General features: G+C 42.1%; 1 pseudogene across 1 annotated transcript in view; it reads right to left on the bottom strand.

The window, feature by feature from the left end:
• LOC103605803 overlaps positions 1-12371 on the bottom strand; it is a 38121-nt pseudogene that overhangs the window by 20402 nt on the left and 5348 nt on the right. Inside the window, exon 2 of the transcript XR_551811.1 lies at positions 11408-11522. The product of XR_551811.1 is annotated as a pleckstrin homology-like domain family B member 2 pseudogene (transcript). The remainder of the gene's footprint in view (positions 1-11407; positions 11523-12371) is intronic.

The raw sequence follows: 12371 nt of genomic DNA, 5'->3' as shown, positions 1-12371 counted from the left end.
GCAGTTGGCTGTTGGGACCTTTACTGCTGCTGGAGGGGCCTGACTGTCCGCCCCATCCCCGAGTGCCAGCTTCTCAAAGCCGCGCTCACAACAACGCACCAGAGACTTTTGTGGCAGGCCTTTTTTATGAGCTGGAAGAGGGACGGGAAGGTACAAGTCCTCGGGTGATCATTTCCTCACCCGTACATGAAGTTTCTCCTGGGAAACTCCAGGTGACCGCACCTCCTGCCCACAGTTAGCTCCCGGGCAGGTTTACCTGATGCGTCAGAAAGGCGGCTTTGCAAAATCGTTGAAGAACGGCCTCAGCTATGGGCTGGGTCAAGAGGGTTTTCAACTCATTCATACTGATTTCCTTCCAGTCATATCTCTTGAAAGTTCTACATTTTCCAACATACTTTCTGAGCTGCGGTAACCAATGAAAACAGTGCTGATGCGAACGTCCTCGAGCCTGTGCTTCCTCGGAAGGCAAATGGACCGACGGTGGCCCGCAGTGCATCTCGGCACGCGGGAATGTGGACCTCTGCCAAGTTTTGGGCCAGTCTCTGGGGTAACACAGATGAAGGACATCTGCCCTCGGGGAACTCCAAACAGCAAGAAAAACCACAACGAACTGCAAACTATTTAACTTCTGGGGGCAAGCTCTCGGAAACAATTTCTTCGTCTATCGTATACCAATAATGATACTGATGGTGTAGGGTAGTTAATAAGCGTCTGGATAATGTATGCGCGGTACCCGGCACCCTGAGTAGAACTCAGTGGTCACTTAAATAGCTTATTTAACGCACTTTTCATGTGTCCAAGTAAAAGTCTGACATAACTTCAGAGAGAGCATCACCTACGGAATGCTTCGTGTTCCGTAGGATTTTTTTCCCCCCTGTCCTGGGTTTTTGTCCCATAGAAACATACACCAGCCGATCCAGCAGTCAAGTGCTCCAGCAATGTTCTTTTCTCTCCCACATCATCAGCGTCCTTCTCTTTACTGGATCATCCCCATCAACAGGAAATCATGTTATTTCTCCCATCTTAAAAAATAAAAAACTCCCTTTTGACTCCCCCCTCCAGCCACTTGCCCTTTTTTTTCTCATTGGCTACAGGAAAACTCCTTTGGAGAGCTGTTAAGAAAAGCTGTCTCTAAGTTCTCTCTTCCCATTTACTCCAATCAGACTTTGCTTCTACCACATCCTAGAAAGGTTCTTATTGAGATCACACGAGGAAATGGAAAGGCTGTTTCCCAGTCTTCATCTTACCTGAACTATCAGTAGCAATGAACAGTTGTCACTCTCTCCTCCTCAAACACTTTTATTTCACTTCCATGACATAACATTTTCACGTTTTTTTCCTACCCCATCGGGTGCTCTTCAGTCCTCTTTGCTGGTCCCTTCTCTCCTCCCAGCCTCTGAGCATTGGAGTGCCCAGAGTTCAGACTTTGGACCTCTCGTCTTCTCTTTATCTACACCCACTCCCTTGGTGATTTCATCCTGTCTCATGGCACAAATGCCACTTACGTGTTGATGACTCCCAAAATTTACGTCCAGCCTGGCCTTCTCCCCTGTACTCCAGGCAACCGCCCACTTAGATGCCTACTAGGCTCCTCACAATTAACATTTCCAACCCTGTCCCCCAGCCACCCTTTCCCAACTGAAGTCTTCCCCATATCAGGCCTTAAACCTTGGTGTCATCCTTGACTTTTCTTTTTCTCACACATTTCAAATCCAACCGACAAGGAAATTCTTGCAACTCTCCTTTCAAAGTAAATCCAGAATGAAGCTGCTTACCACTTCCACTGTTATTACCACCCAGGTCTGATCTGCCATTGTGTATTGACTCTGATTACCCTGGCCCTGTTTCTACTTTTGCCCCAATACAGACTATAGTAGTCCCCCTTTATCTATAGGGGACACATTCCAAGATACCCAGGGACTGCCTGAAACCTCAGATAGTACCAAACACTATATAGACTCAGTTTTTTCCTATACATACATACCTATGGTAAAGTTTAATTTATAAATTAGGCACAGCAAGAGATTAATAACAGTAACTAATAACAAAAGAGAACAATTATAACAATATGCTGTAATACAAGTTACATGAATGATTATTTCTGGAATTTTTCATTTAATATTTTCAGACTGTGGTTGACCACAGTTAACTGAAATCACAGAAAGCCAAACCGTGGATAAAAGGAAACTACTGCATTCTCATAGCAGCTGGAGTGACCCTTTTTAAACATTAAGACAACTCATATCAATCCTCTGCTCAAAACCCTGCAATGGCCCTCATCTCAATTAGGACAAAAGCCAAAGTTCATATAATGGCCCAGAAGGACAGTACATGATCTGTCATTCTTTGACCTCATCTGTGACTTCTCTCACGGCACTCACCTAGCTCCTGCCATAATGGCCTCCTCAATATTCCTAGGCTGGATTCCTAGACAGGTATGCTTCCATCTCAGGGCCCTTGGGCTAGTGGTCCTCTCTGCCTGGAATTCCCTCCCCACATATCTTCATGTCTTGCTCCTTCACTTCCTCCAAGATGCTGCTCAAGTGTCACCTCAGTCCTCCCTGACCACTCAGCTTAAAATGCATTCTCTGTACCATTAAACTTTATTTTTATTGACAGAAATACCACCTCCTATCATATTATAAGCTGTACTTTTCATTATGCTTATTGTCTGTCCCTGCTCACTAGAACATATGTGCTATGCAGGTAGGGATTTTTGTCTACTCTCTCCAGTGCTATATCCCTACTGTGCCTAGAAGAAAGCCTGACATGTAGTTGATGCTCAAAATAAATGATGGCTTTGACCCAAAGCACTATGGTTGCAAACATTTCTTTGCACAGAACAACACCAGCAATATACTTGACTAGACAGACATCTTAGAGACAGTGGTTCTCCTGTCAAAGGGTCTAGGGAGTAGGCATAATCACACAATACAACTAGAATGGCAGTTTTTCAAATATATGACAGTATTTAGCAACCCTATGAGTTAATTACTGATAATATCCCCACTTTATAAGTGAAAAAATTGGAGACTTCCAGTCAAGATGGTGGAATAGATGGTCCCACAAATCAACTAATTTACAACTATTAAAAAGCAATGACAGCCAAGCTGGGGCCACTAGAGCTCAAGGGAAGAGGAGAAGAGACTGACAGAGTGCATGAAGGCAGGAGAAGCCACGATGAGAGAAAGAAGTGCATAGAGCTGGAGCCAGCAAAAGCCGTAGCTGTGCCTTTAGGATGAAGTTGCTTGGAGGTGGCAGGGGAGAAGAGGGCCTTGGTGGCCCTCAGGCCAGCAAAGCCACTAATAGGGTTTCCGTGGACCCACATAGGAGGAGCTACAACACCTGAAAAAAAGGTGCCACTCAGAGGCCAGTGAGTCATTGCAAGGGATTGGAGCATGGCCCATCCGATGAGAAGTGTTTGTAGCACGAGCAGTGGGGGAGACAGGCCCACTGGGAGAGCACTGGGGCACAGCAAGGACAGCTGGTCCACCCCCAAACAACGCAGAGCCACTCAGAGGAGACTGGTCAGGAATATAGAACTGCATGGGGTGCAGTTTGATGAAAAAGCAGTCCCAGACCAGTGTTTCTACACAACCCACGTGCATTGGATTTCAGTAAACCTGGAAGTCCTATAAAGTCAACCATTAAAACCTGAGCTGCACAAAAAGCCTTCCCCAGGGAATCAGCAGCAAAGCAGCAATTTAGCTCAACACAGAGCTCAAGTACTGGTCCCTGCAGGAAGTTTCCTCACTTTAGAATCAAGCAAAGGAAAAAAATTAGTTCCAGTGCAGAGTTTAAGTGGTGGGAACAGCAAATAATCCAACACAGAACTGAAAGAAAAAACAGAGTACCCACAACCACAGATGAAGTTTGATATTAACTAGTAAGGGTCTCATTTCACCAAAGAACACCTGTAACACCTAGAAGAACTGGAAGTCCCCTGGGCTACCAAGCCAGAAAGGGGGGACAACCACACACACCTCCACTGCCATGGGGCCTGCCTGGGGTCCAGAGGTATGGATCTGGGGACCAGACCCTGCTCCCATAACCAGGCACACTGCCAGCACCATGGGGCCTGCCTGGGGTCCTGAGGTATGGAGTGGGGACTGGACCCTCCTCCCACAACAAGGCACACCACCATTGTCACCACCAACTAAGTAAGGAGCATGCCAAAAACCCACCCGCCTCCATGTGGGTGGCCCACCACAGCCACCACAATAACCATGACTGCCACGAAAGCAGCACGATGCCATGACCACCATGCAGATGGTCCACCAGCCACTGGAGTGCATTGACACAGGAGAGTCACCAGCAGAAACCAAAGAAAAGAAGAGGATATCTCCGCAAAGCTCTTTCCAGAGTGACAGAAGAAGCATCTGCTCTACGATAACATTGGGGGACCTGAACACACCTCTCAGCACTGGACAGATCATCTAGGCAACAAATCAACAGAGTAACCATTACTCTTTCAGAGAGAGAGAAGAAATCTAGGGTAATTAGAGGGGGGAAGGGGGAGGGAGATGGGGATGAGAAGAGACTGTACAAAGGGCATAAAGAACAATTATGATTTGTAACAATATATATGCTAAAAAAAAAAGTGAAAAAATGAGACATGGAAAAGTCAATGGTCACCAGCTAGTAAGCTGGCAAAGTCAAATTTTGAACACAGGCAGCATGGTGCTAGAGTCCATGCTCTTAAATGATACTCTCCACTTCTTCTCTAAGTATGAAAGTCATCAGGGGAAATTTCTGTACAATGAATAATTTCTAATTACTAAATAGAAATGATCCTCACTGCCCTCTCCTCACGACCTTGTTTTACCTGTTGAGGTGTCTTATCATATATATAGCCAAGCTCCTTGAAGGCCGTGGGGTCATTTTATTCATATTTGTGTGAACCACATTCCAAGACTTTTTACATGAAGGACCTCAAAAAGTATTCATTTAATATGACCTTTTAAAGTCACTAAGTCCAGCAAAATTTCTCCCTCCTGACAAGTTAGTGTGGTTTTAATAGCTTTCATAATGCCAAAGCAGCCTGAAGATAGAAGAGACTATCTGAAAGAGCAAGTGTTAAATTAAATGATAAATGTAGACCACAACATCTTAAAATATATAAAAGGCACTCAATAAATACTATTGTCATTATTATTATTATTATCAGACTTTCTTTTAGTTATTGTGATGTTTTAAAAAATAGTAAAAAAAGGAGAAAGAAATGAGCTCTTTTCTTCTATTTTTTCTATTTCAGGTTCTTTAATATAAAGTTCCTTATTTAATTGCAGACCAGAGCCATGCCTCCCTCTCTCTGCCATTCCCAGTCATTCAGCGGTTTGTTTTGTTGTAAAGCACACAGCAGAGCTTCCTTCACTGTCTACCTCTGCAGGATTGATGGTGGTTACAGTATCTGGTCTTATTTTTCTCATCTTCACACTGTTAGGTGGGCAAAGGTAAAGTGTTGCACAAAGTGATACAATGAAATATTTATGAGCTATTCCATTAAAATTATTTTAGCTATTTTTCCTTTCATTAGCATGGACTGGTTGGACTCGATTAATTTCTGTGTTCTGAATCTGCATGTCTCTTCCTTTCTCTGCAGTGACAGCCTAACAAATCTTTGTAGCTATCAATTCAGTCCATTCTTATCCCCGGTCCAACTCCTGAAACAACCATTTGTACTGAAGTTCTCTTTAATATTATGACTATTTAAAGAATCAAGTTTTCACTTGCAGAGTATAGTAGAAAGATCATTGATTTTGGAGTCAGGCAGACCTGGGTTTAAACCTGGACTCAGACTCTGTACTAGCCAAGTAATTTGAGAAACAAGCTTCTATTCTGAAAAATGACACTCAACACGTATTTTATGAATTAGTGTGATAATGTGGGTAGCATTCTTTGCACAGGGTAGTAGATAGCACAATGAGAGCACTTAAAAGAGTAATTTCCAGGGCCAGTCTGTGGCTCACTTGGGAGAGCATAGTGCTGACAACACCAAATCAAGGGTTAAGATCCCCTTACTGGTCATCTTAAAAAAAAAAAAGAAAAAAAAGTGGTTTCCAATCACACTTGTCCTTCTGTGGAACTGTTGTTAATGGCATCAACCATTATGTTATACACTGTCCTATATAAGTTGAGTTCCACATCATGCACTACTTTTATAATTTAGTACTAGGACACATTTTCTTTCTCTTAAAAAGTGAATGTACTTTCATTTCTTAGAAAAGGTATCTTCATTTATTTTTACGTTGGATTTGCAACAGTTTTTAAGGAGAACTATGTAAACCAATGCTTCCCTTTGTATTCTGGATTTCAGGAAGCTCAGAGTCAAACTTACTGTTAATTATTGTACAACAGTAATAAAGACTTTTCTTCCTCCTCCTTTTAAAAAATCTTTGATATATTTTTATTTCAATAGCCTTATTGGATATTTGGATTATGTTTAAATAAGGGCTGGATGGTTAGCTCACTCAGAGTATTAGGCTGATAACATGAAGGTCAAGGGTTCAGATCCCCTTGCTGGCCAGCTGCCCCCCCCACACACACACACACACACACACACACACACACACACACACACACACACACTGTAAATGATACATTAGTTATTCGAATTAACACCAGAAAATTAACCAAAATTAAAGTTGAAATCACTTTAACCTCCCAGGGCACAAAAAGGCAAATATCTCAATTCTGTCTACTCAATAAGTTTAATGATTATCCACTTGTGCTGCTTTATGTTTAAACTACTACAAGATTGGTTCTCTAATTATGAGAAAAATCTAAATCCATTTGGAACATCTGATTAAGTTCTGCATCACAATGTTCTCTTTCTGCCCTGCTCCTAATCTCTTCTGTGAGTTTTTATTGCAATCAGGCAGGAGAAAGATGCTGAATGTGTGTGTGTGTGTGTGTGTGTGTGTGTGTGTGTGTGTGTGTGTGTCTTCTTTAGATTAACCTATCCCAGCTGTATTTGTCTGGATCACTTCTTTAATCACTTGAAGACCCTGAATTAGTCTACTTTTTCCTGCATGGTGGGCTTAAACCAAAGAGTCTCTTTGTATCTTTTCTGCTTATAACAGAAAAAACCCAGCATTCTCTCAGCTGTACGCCTCCATATGGCCGGAAACTCAGCTTCTCTTCTCACTATTGGTCTTCCTTGTTTTTCTTTTCATCTGACTTCTACTATCTCTCCAGTTATCTCATACCATGATTTCAAATTTGTCCTTAATATCTTGTTATTTGTATATGTATACTTATATATTTTATATATACATAATTTTGGAGCCACCTTGGGTAGGGATAGGTGTTCAAATTTATGTGTCAGACATACAGACCTCAGTGTCCTGGAGACTTTTGACAACTCAGAGTGAGGGCCAAGATTCAGAACATGAGGAACATTTTTTTAAAAAGGCAAATTTACTAAGCACCTACTCTGTTCCACACAGCATGCCTAGATGTGTGGAAGATGAAGATAAAGTAAGACATTTCATGATGTGTCTTTATTTAAGGAGTTTACTGCCTAGCATATAAGTGTCATGTGATAACACAATACACAACCATAAAAAAATGGTACAAACGAGTTTAAACGAGTTCTTCTGTACCCAGTGAGTCCATGAGGGAAGACCACATATGTGATCTTCATATTGGAAAAAAGGGGCAGAGGCAGAGGAAATAGCATGAGCAGTGCAGGAGGATGGTAAAACCAAGGAAGGTTTGGGGAACTGTAAGTAATACAGCCTGCTGCACTAACAGCACATGGGGAAGGAGGAGGAGGAGGTAAGACCTAAGGAGCTGGGGCCAGATTTGGGGAGATGGGGGGGATGGGTTTTGAATTTGAGCTTTCCTGTCTAATACCATTTTAATTATGTCATTTCCTTGCTCTAAACTTGCACTGGCTCCTCCTTGCCTGACGAATGCAGGAAGAGCCAGTAGCTGTGTAGGAAGTAGAATCTTACTATATAGGGCTAGGATGAAAGAGAAAGATGAGCTCCAGCCACAAAATTTAAAGCCCTGCTGATTGTGTTTCCCATGTTTAACAAGGTATCAATCCCAAGTCAGTGCTGCTCCACAGAACATTCATTAGGGCCCCAGGTAAGATACTGAATCTCTCTTCCCATCCCTGACTGCTTATTATGCCAACTCCACAGTCACAGATCCTAAAATTCTCAAAGAAGTAAGCATGAATCAGGTACTTTTTGGCTATTGGGTCAAGTGTTGGACTGGAAATTCAGTGACGATATTCCAATTAACTGGTTGTGTTTCCAGGGGCCAGGGGCTACTTACTCAGCCTTTTTTAATGTTCCAATTTACAGTGATGATTGTATTGTTTCTGTCAGGGGAAAAGTAAAGAAAGCTAATAAAAACATTATTATACAGCACCCAGCCCTGGCTACAGATTTTAGTGTTAGTGCTCAATAAGTTCTAATCATTGTTTGAAGCATTTCTTTCTTTTTTTTTTTTTGTCCTTTTTTTTTTTTTGAGACCGGCCGCACTGCGCTCAGCCAGTGAGCGCACCGGCCATCCCTATATAGGATCCGAACCCACGGCGGGAGTGCTGCTGTGCTCCCAGCGCCGCACTCTCCCGAGTGCACCACGGGCTCGGCCCTGAAGCATTTATTTCTGAGGCACAGATAGTGATGCTTATGGCTAGTACAGTTCTTTTAGACTCATTTGAATTTCTGGCTGTCCTCAAGAACCAGGAGTTCTCTAAGTTACAAATATGCCTAAAGAAGATGATCAGAATTCATTTGCTGTGTTGTTCAAATGGAAACCAAAAGAAACTCTATTTAAAAGGTCATTCTCATATTGTTGATTTTCAGAGATTGATTCCTAAGATATTAATTAGTATTATATTTACAAGATTGACATAAGAATCTCCAGAACTTTAAAATGAGTATAAGAATATACTACACTTTTAATGTTAATATTAAAGTTAGCTTTATAGAAGGCTTAGTAACGCAACAATGCACAAGAGGAAAGTTACGTGTATTCAAATGAATGTGCTAGTTAAAAAGCAAATACGGATATGTTTAAAGGGTGCTTTTTTCTCCTCTCCCCCATGTCTGCTGACAGAGCTTTCTGGTCTCAGAAACAGACAGCTTCCCCTGTTTCTTCTACAAAAAGCCCAGATTAGTTCTGAGGCTGGTGTGCTGGTGGGGGGAAATCACCTAAGTGCTTGTCATTCCTCTAGTCTGTTAAACATTGATGAGCAGTGTAATCGAGACAAGTCCCAATGTGGTTTATTGCTCCACAGGGTTTTCCCTTGGGTGCAGAGGATCTAACATGTCCAAATTCCCCCAAGTGCTCTCCTCAGCCCTCCTTGTCATATTCTGTAATTAAGTAAAGGTGACTTTCTTATATCCAGATATCCAACTCTCTAATCAAAACTTTAGTCTCTCATTCTTCCCCAACCCCTATGACCAATTCATTGCCAAATCATTTAATGTTTGCCTCTTACATATCTGTCAATAGTACTAATCTCTCCATCCCCTTTGCTTTCATTTATCACCCGGTATTTTTAACTCCCACTCCAAGTGAGGGCCAGGAACAAGCCCAGGGGCCAGAGGCAGATGGAGCTTCATTAGGCCTGGGGCTGGAGAGACACTATGTGTGGTGTGCAAGACTTGTCCAAGGCAATGCGTGATGGAAGAGCCTACAGGGAAAACTAAGAGCCACATTTGGAGAGAAGCTTTGGAAGTAACAAACAAAGACCCTCTGTGCATTTGGCCATGAGAGGGGATGGGGTATAGGGCAGTTGCTGAGTTATTACTCAGTATTTGAAGCTTGCACTTATGGTGGGGTGTGATGGCCAGTGGGACAGGGGTAGGCAGACATTGGAATTATCATAAGCTCCTAAATCAATCCTCTGGTCTCAATAGCACTATTTAAAATTTTCAATTGTTTTGTTAGTCTTTTTTCCTTTCATCTTTCCACAAAATTCTAAGCTTTGTGAGGGCAGGGATCCTTCTATCTTATTTACCAATATATCCCCAGTGCCTCTCACAGTATTCATACGTGACAAACACTATAACATATTTATTGAAATACTGAAAATATAATCTCATCACTTCAATGCTTAGAATTCTTCAGTGACTTCTCAAAGCCTTTAGGATAAAATAAATCTGGAATCCTCAGTTTAGCATGAAAACAAACAAAAAATAAGTCATTTTGGTTACTTTGGGTTATTTTCCCACCTAATAGCTTACCATTTTCCCTCTCCTCTTCCTGCAAGGAGGGAACATTCCAGTCACAATAAGCTACTTGCAGTTACTCACATGGGTTATATCCTTTCACTTTTCCCCTCCTAATCACAGTTCACCCAGAAATGGACAGTTCAGAAATCACCCTCTCCAGAAAGCTTTTCCAAACTCAATGCCTGGCTTTGGTTAGGTGCCAAAACATTTCACATCGTTGTATTGCAATTTCTCTGTTCTCTTCCTCTGGAGAGCCCTGACTAACACAGGAACTTTTCTATTTTAACTCCTTGTGTCTAGAATTAAGCACAACGAGTAAGTGAAAAATTAAATCACCTTCTCTCTTTTTTATATTTAAAAAGTTAATATGTGTTTTGTAACCACTACAATAGAACCTACTTCACAAACTTGAAATCACCCTCTCTTAATAGAATAGGACTCTGCAGTGCAGAGCCGGTCAGCTGGTTGCAGGAAAATACTAATGAGATTAACTAAAACCAGATACCAAGCATATCCCTGAGTCCACTGGTTACTTGAACATCTGAGGCATAATAAAAAATAATGAGGAAAATATACATTTTATAAGTCCATTCATTCTGATTCAGTGCCAAGGGAATACTTTGCAAAGATTTCAACCCTGTGAATTGGGAGTAGTTGAGTGGGAGCCTTGTCCCTCCTGGGAGGCAGCAGGACTTGCTGTTCTCCTAGAAAAAAAGCTGTCCTAAAAGCTTGGTGCCTTTCTCTGTGCTTCCCATCCAACGCCTTCTTGTGTGGCATTTGATTTCTGAATGACTGATGAGTCACTGGGAAAGACCTCTCTATACCAGCTGCTCTGGCCTTCCTGTCAATCAGCATCTGGTCTAAACAAATCCTCAACATGTCTTCATCTTGTGTGGCATTTGATTTCTGAATGACTGATGAGTCACTGGGAAAGACCTCTCTATACCACCTGCTCTGGCCTTCCTGTCAATCAGCATCTGGTCTAAACAAATCCTCAACATGTCTTCAGTGAGGTAGGGAACAGTGATCTGTGAGTACGTGGCCAAAGCTCTGGGCAAGGATTGCCAGCCTCAGGCTCTCTTTCTGTTTGCCGAACTCCTGGGTTACAATGGAAAATGCCAGCTCATTCCCAATATGCATGGTGGAGTAGTGACTTGTAAATATGTACTCAAAATCTCTGAGAATGAAGTGTACACCGAGAGAGCTCTCACCGAAATGTTGCACATCACCAATTCCATCTTCTTTGGGCTCCTCTCTCTGGGTATCATCCTCCTCCATCAGGACCTTCTGCTGAATTTCAAAGGAGAAACTGGGACCGATGCCAGCCTGTACTCAGCAAGAAAAAAGAGGTGCCATGACTGAGAAGCTGAAAACTGAACCGACCTCTGAAAACTGCAGGTCAACAGAACTTTATCTTTTGAACACAGATGTTGAACATCTGGAGAGCACTAACTGCTGTAGAAGTTGAAAAACAGACATCCTGGATCACCCTGTTATCCCACTGCTAACTACCCTTTAGAATGACAAAACTTAAACACCACCAGCTCCACCCACAACAAAAGTGCACTGCTGAATAGAACAGTTACAGATTTTTAAAAAACAAATCCTAGCAAATGAGTAGTGGGCAAATACTTAGACCAAAAGAGGGACCAGTTTCTCAGCCTAGTTGTTTCTGCTTGGGTTTGTTGTTGCTTATTTTCTATTTTTTATCCCAGGTTTACTATTTACCAACCACCTTGTTTGGTACTTTGTCTTTTTATTTCTTTTAATTTTTTACAAAATCCCCTTATTATAGAGAAGTAAACCAATGTTCTTGTTATCAAGATCTCCCCGAGGAGCACCTGTCTTTAAGTCTGGCCTCCCTCACCTCTCATATGTCCAGTATTCTCTGCAGACTCAGGGGTTCCCCAGGAGATGACATGGTCCCACCTGCATGTAAGGGCTTCCATTTTTGTGCACCTGCTATGCCAAATATTTTTTCATTTGATTTTCACAATGACTCTGAGACTAGGTATTGTCATTTTCACTTTACAAATGAGGATCCAGAGGCTGGGGAACAATAAGGGAGTTACCAAAAGTCACAAAGCTAGTCATGTTCATTGCCTTGTGAGCTGACAACCCCACCCCATCTGCTAGTCTAATGCTGAAAAAGTATCAGGTTTTGTTGAAATTGCT

The sequence above is a fragment of the Galeopterus variegatus genome, unplaced genomic scaffold (assembly GCF_000696425.1).
Source record: "Galeopterus variegatus unplaced genomic scaffold, G_variegatus-3.0.2 Scaffold6082, whole genome shotgun sequence".
Lineage (NCBI taxonomy): Eukaryota > Metazoa > Chordata > Mammalia > Dermoptera > Cynocephalidae > Galeopterus > Galeopterus variegatus.
Note: the sequence above shows the minus strand (reverse complement) of the source record. Positions and strands in the feature narration are given on the sequence as shown.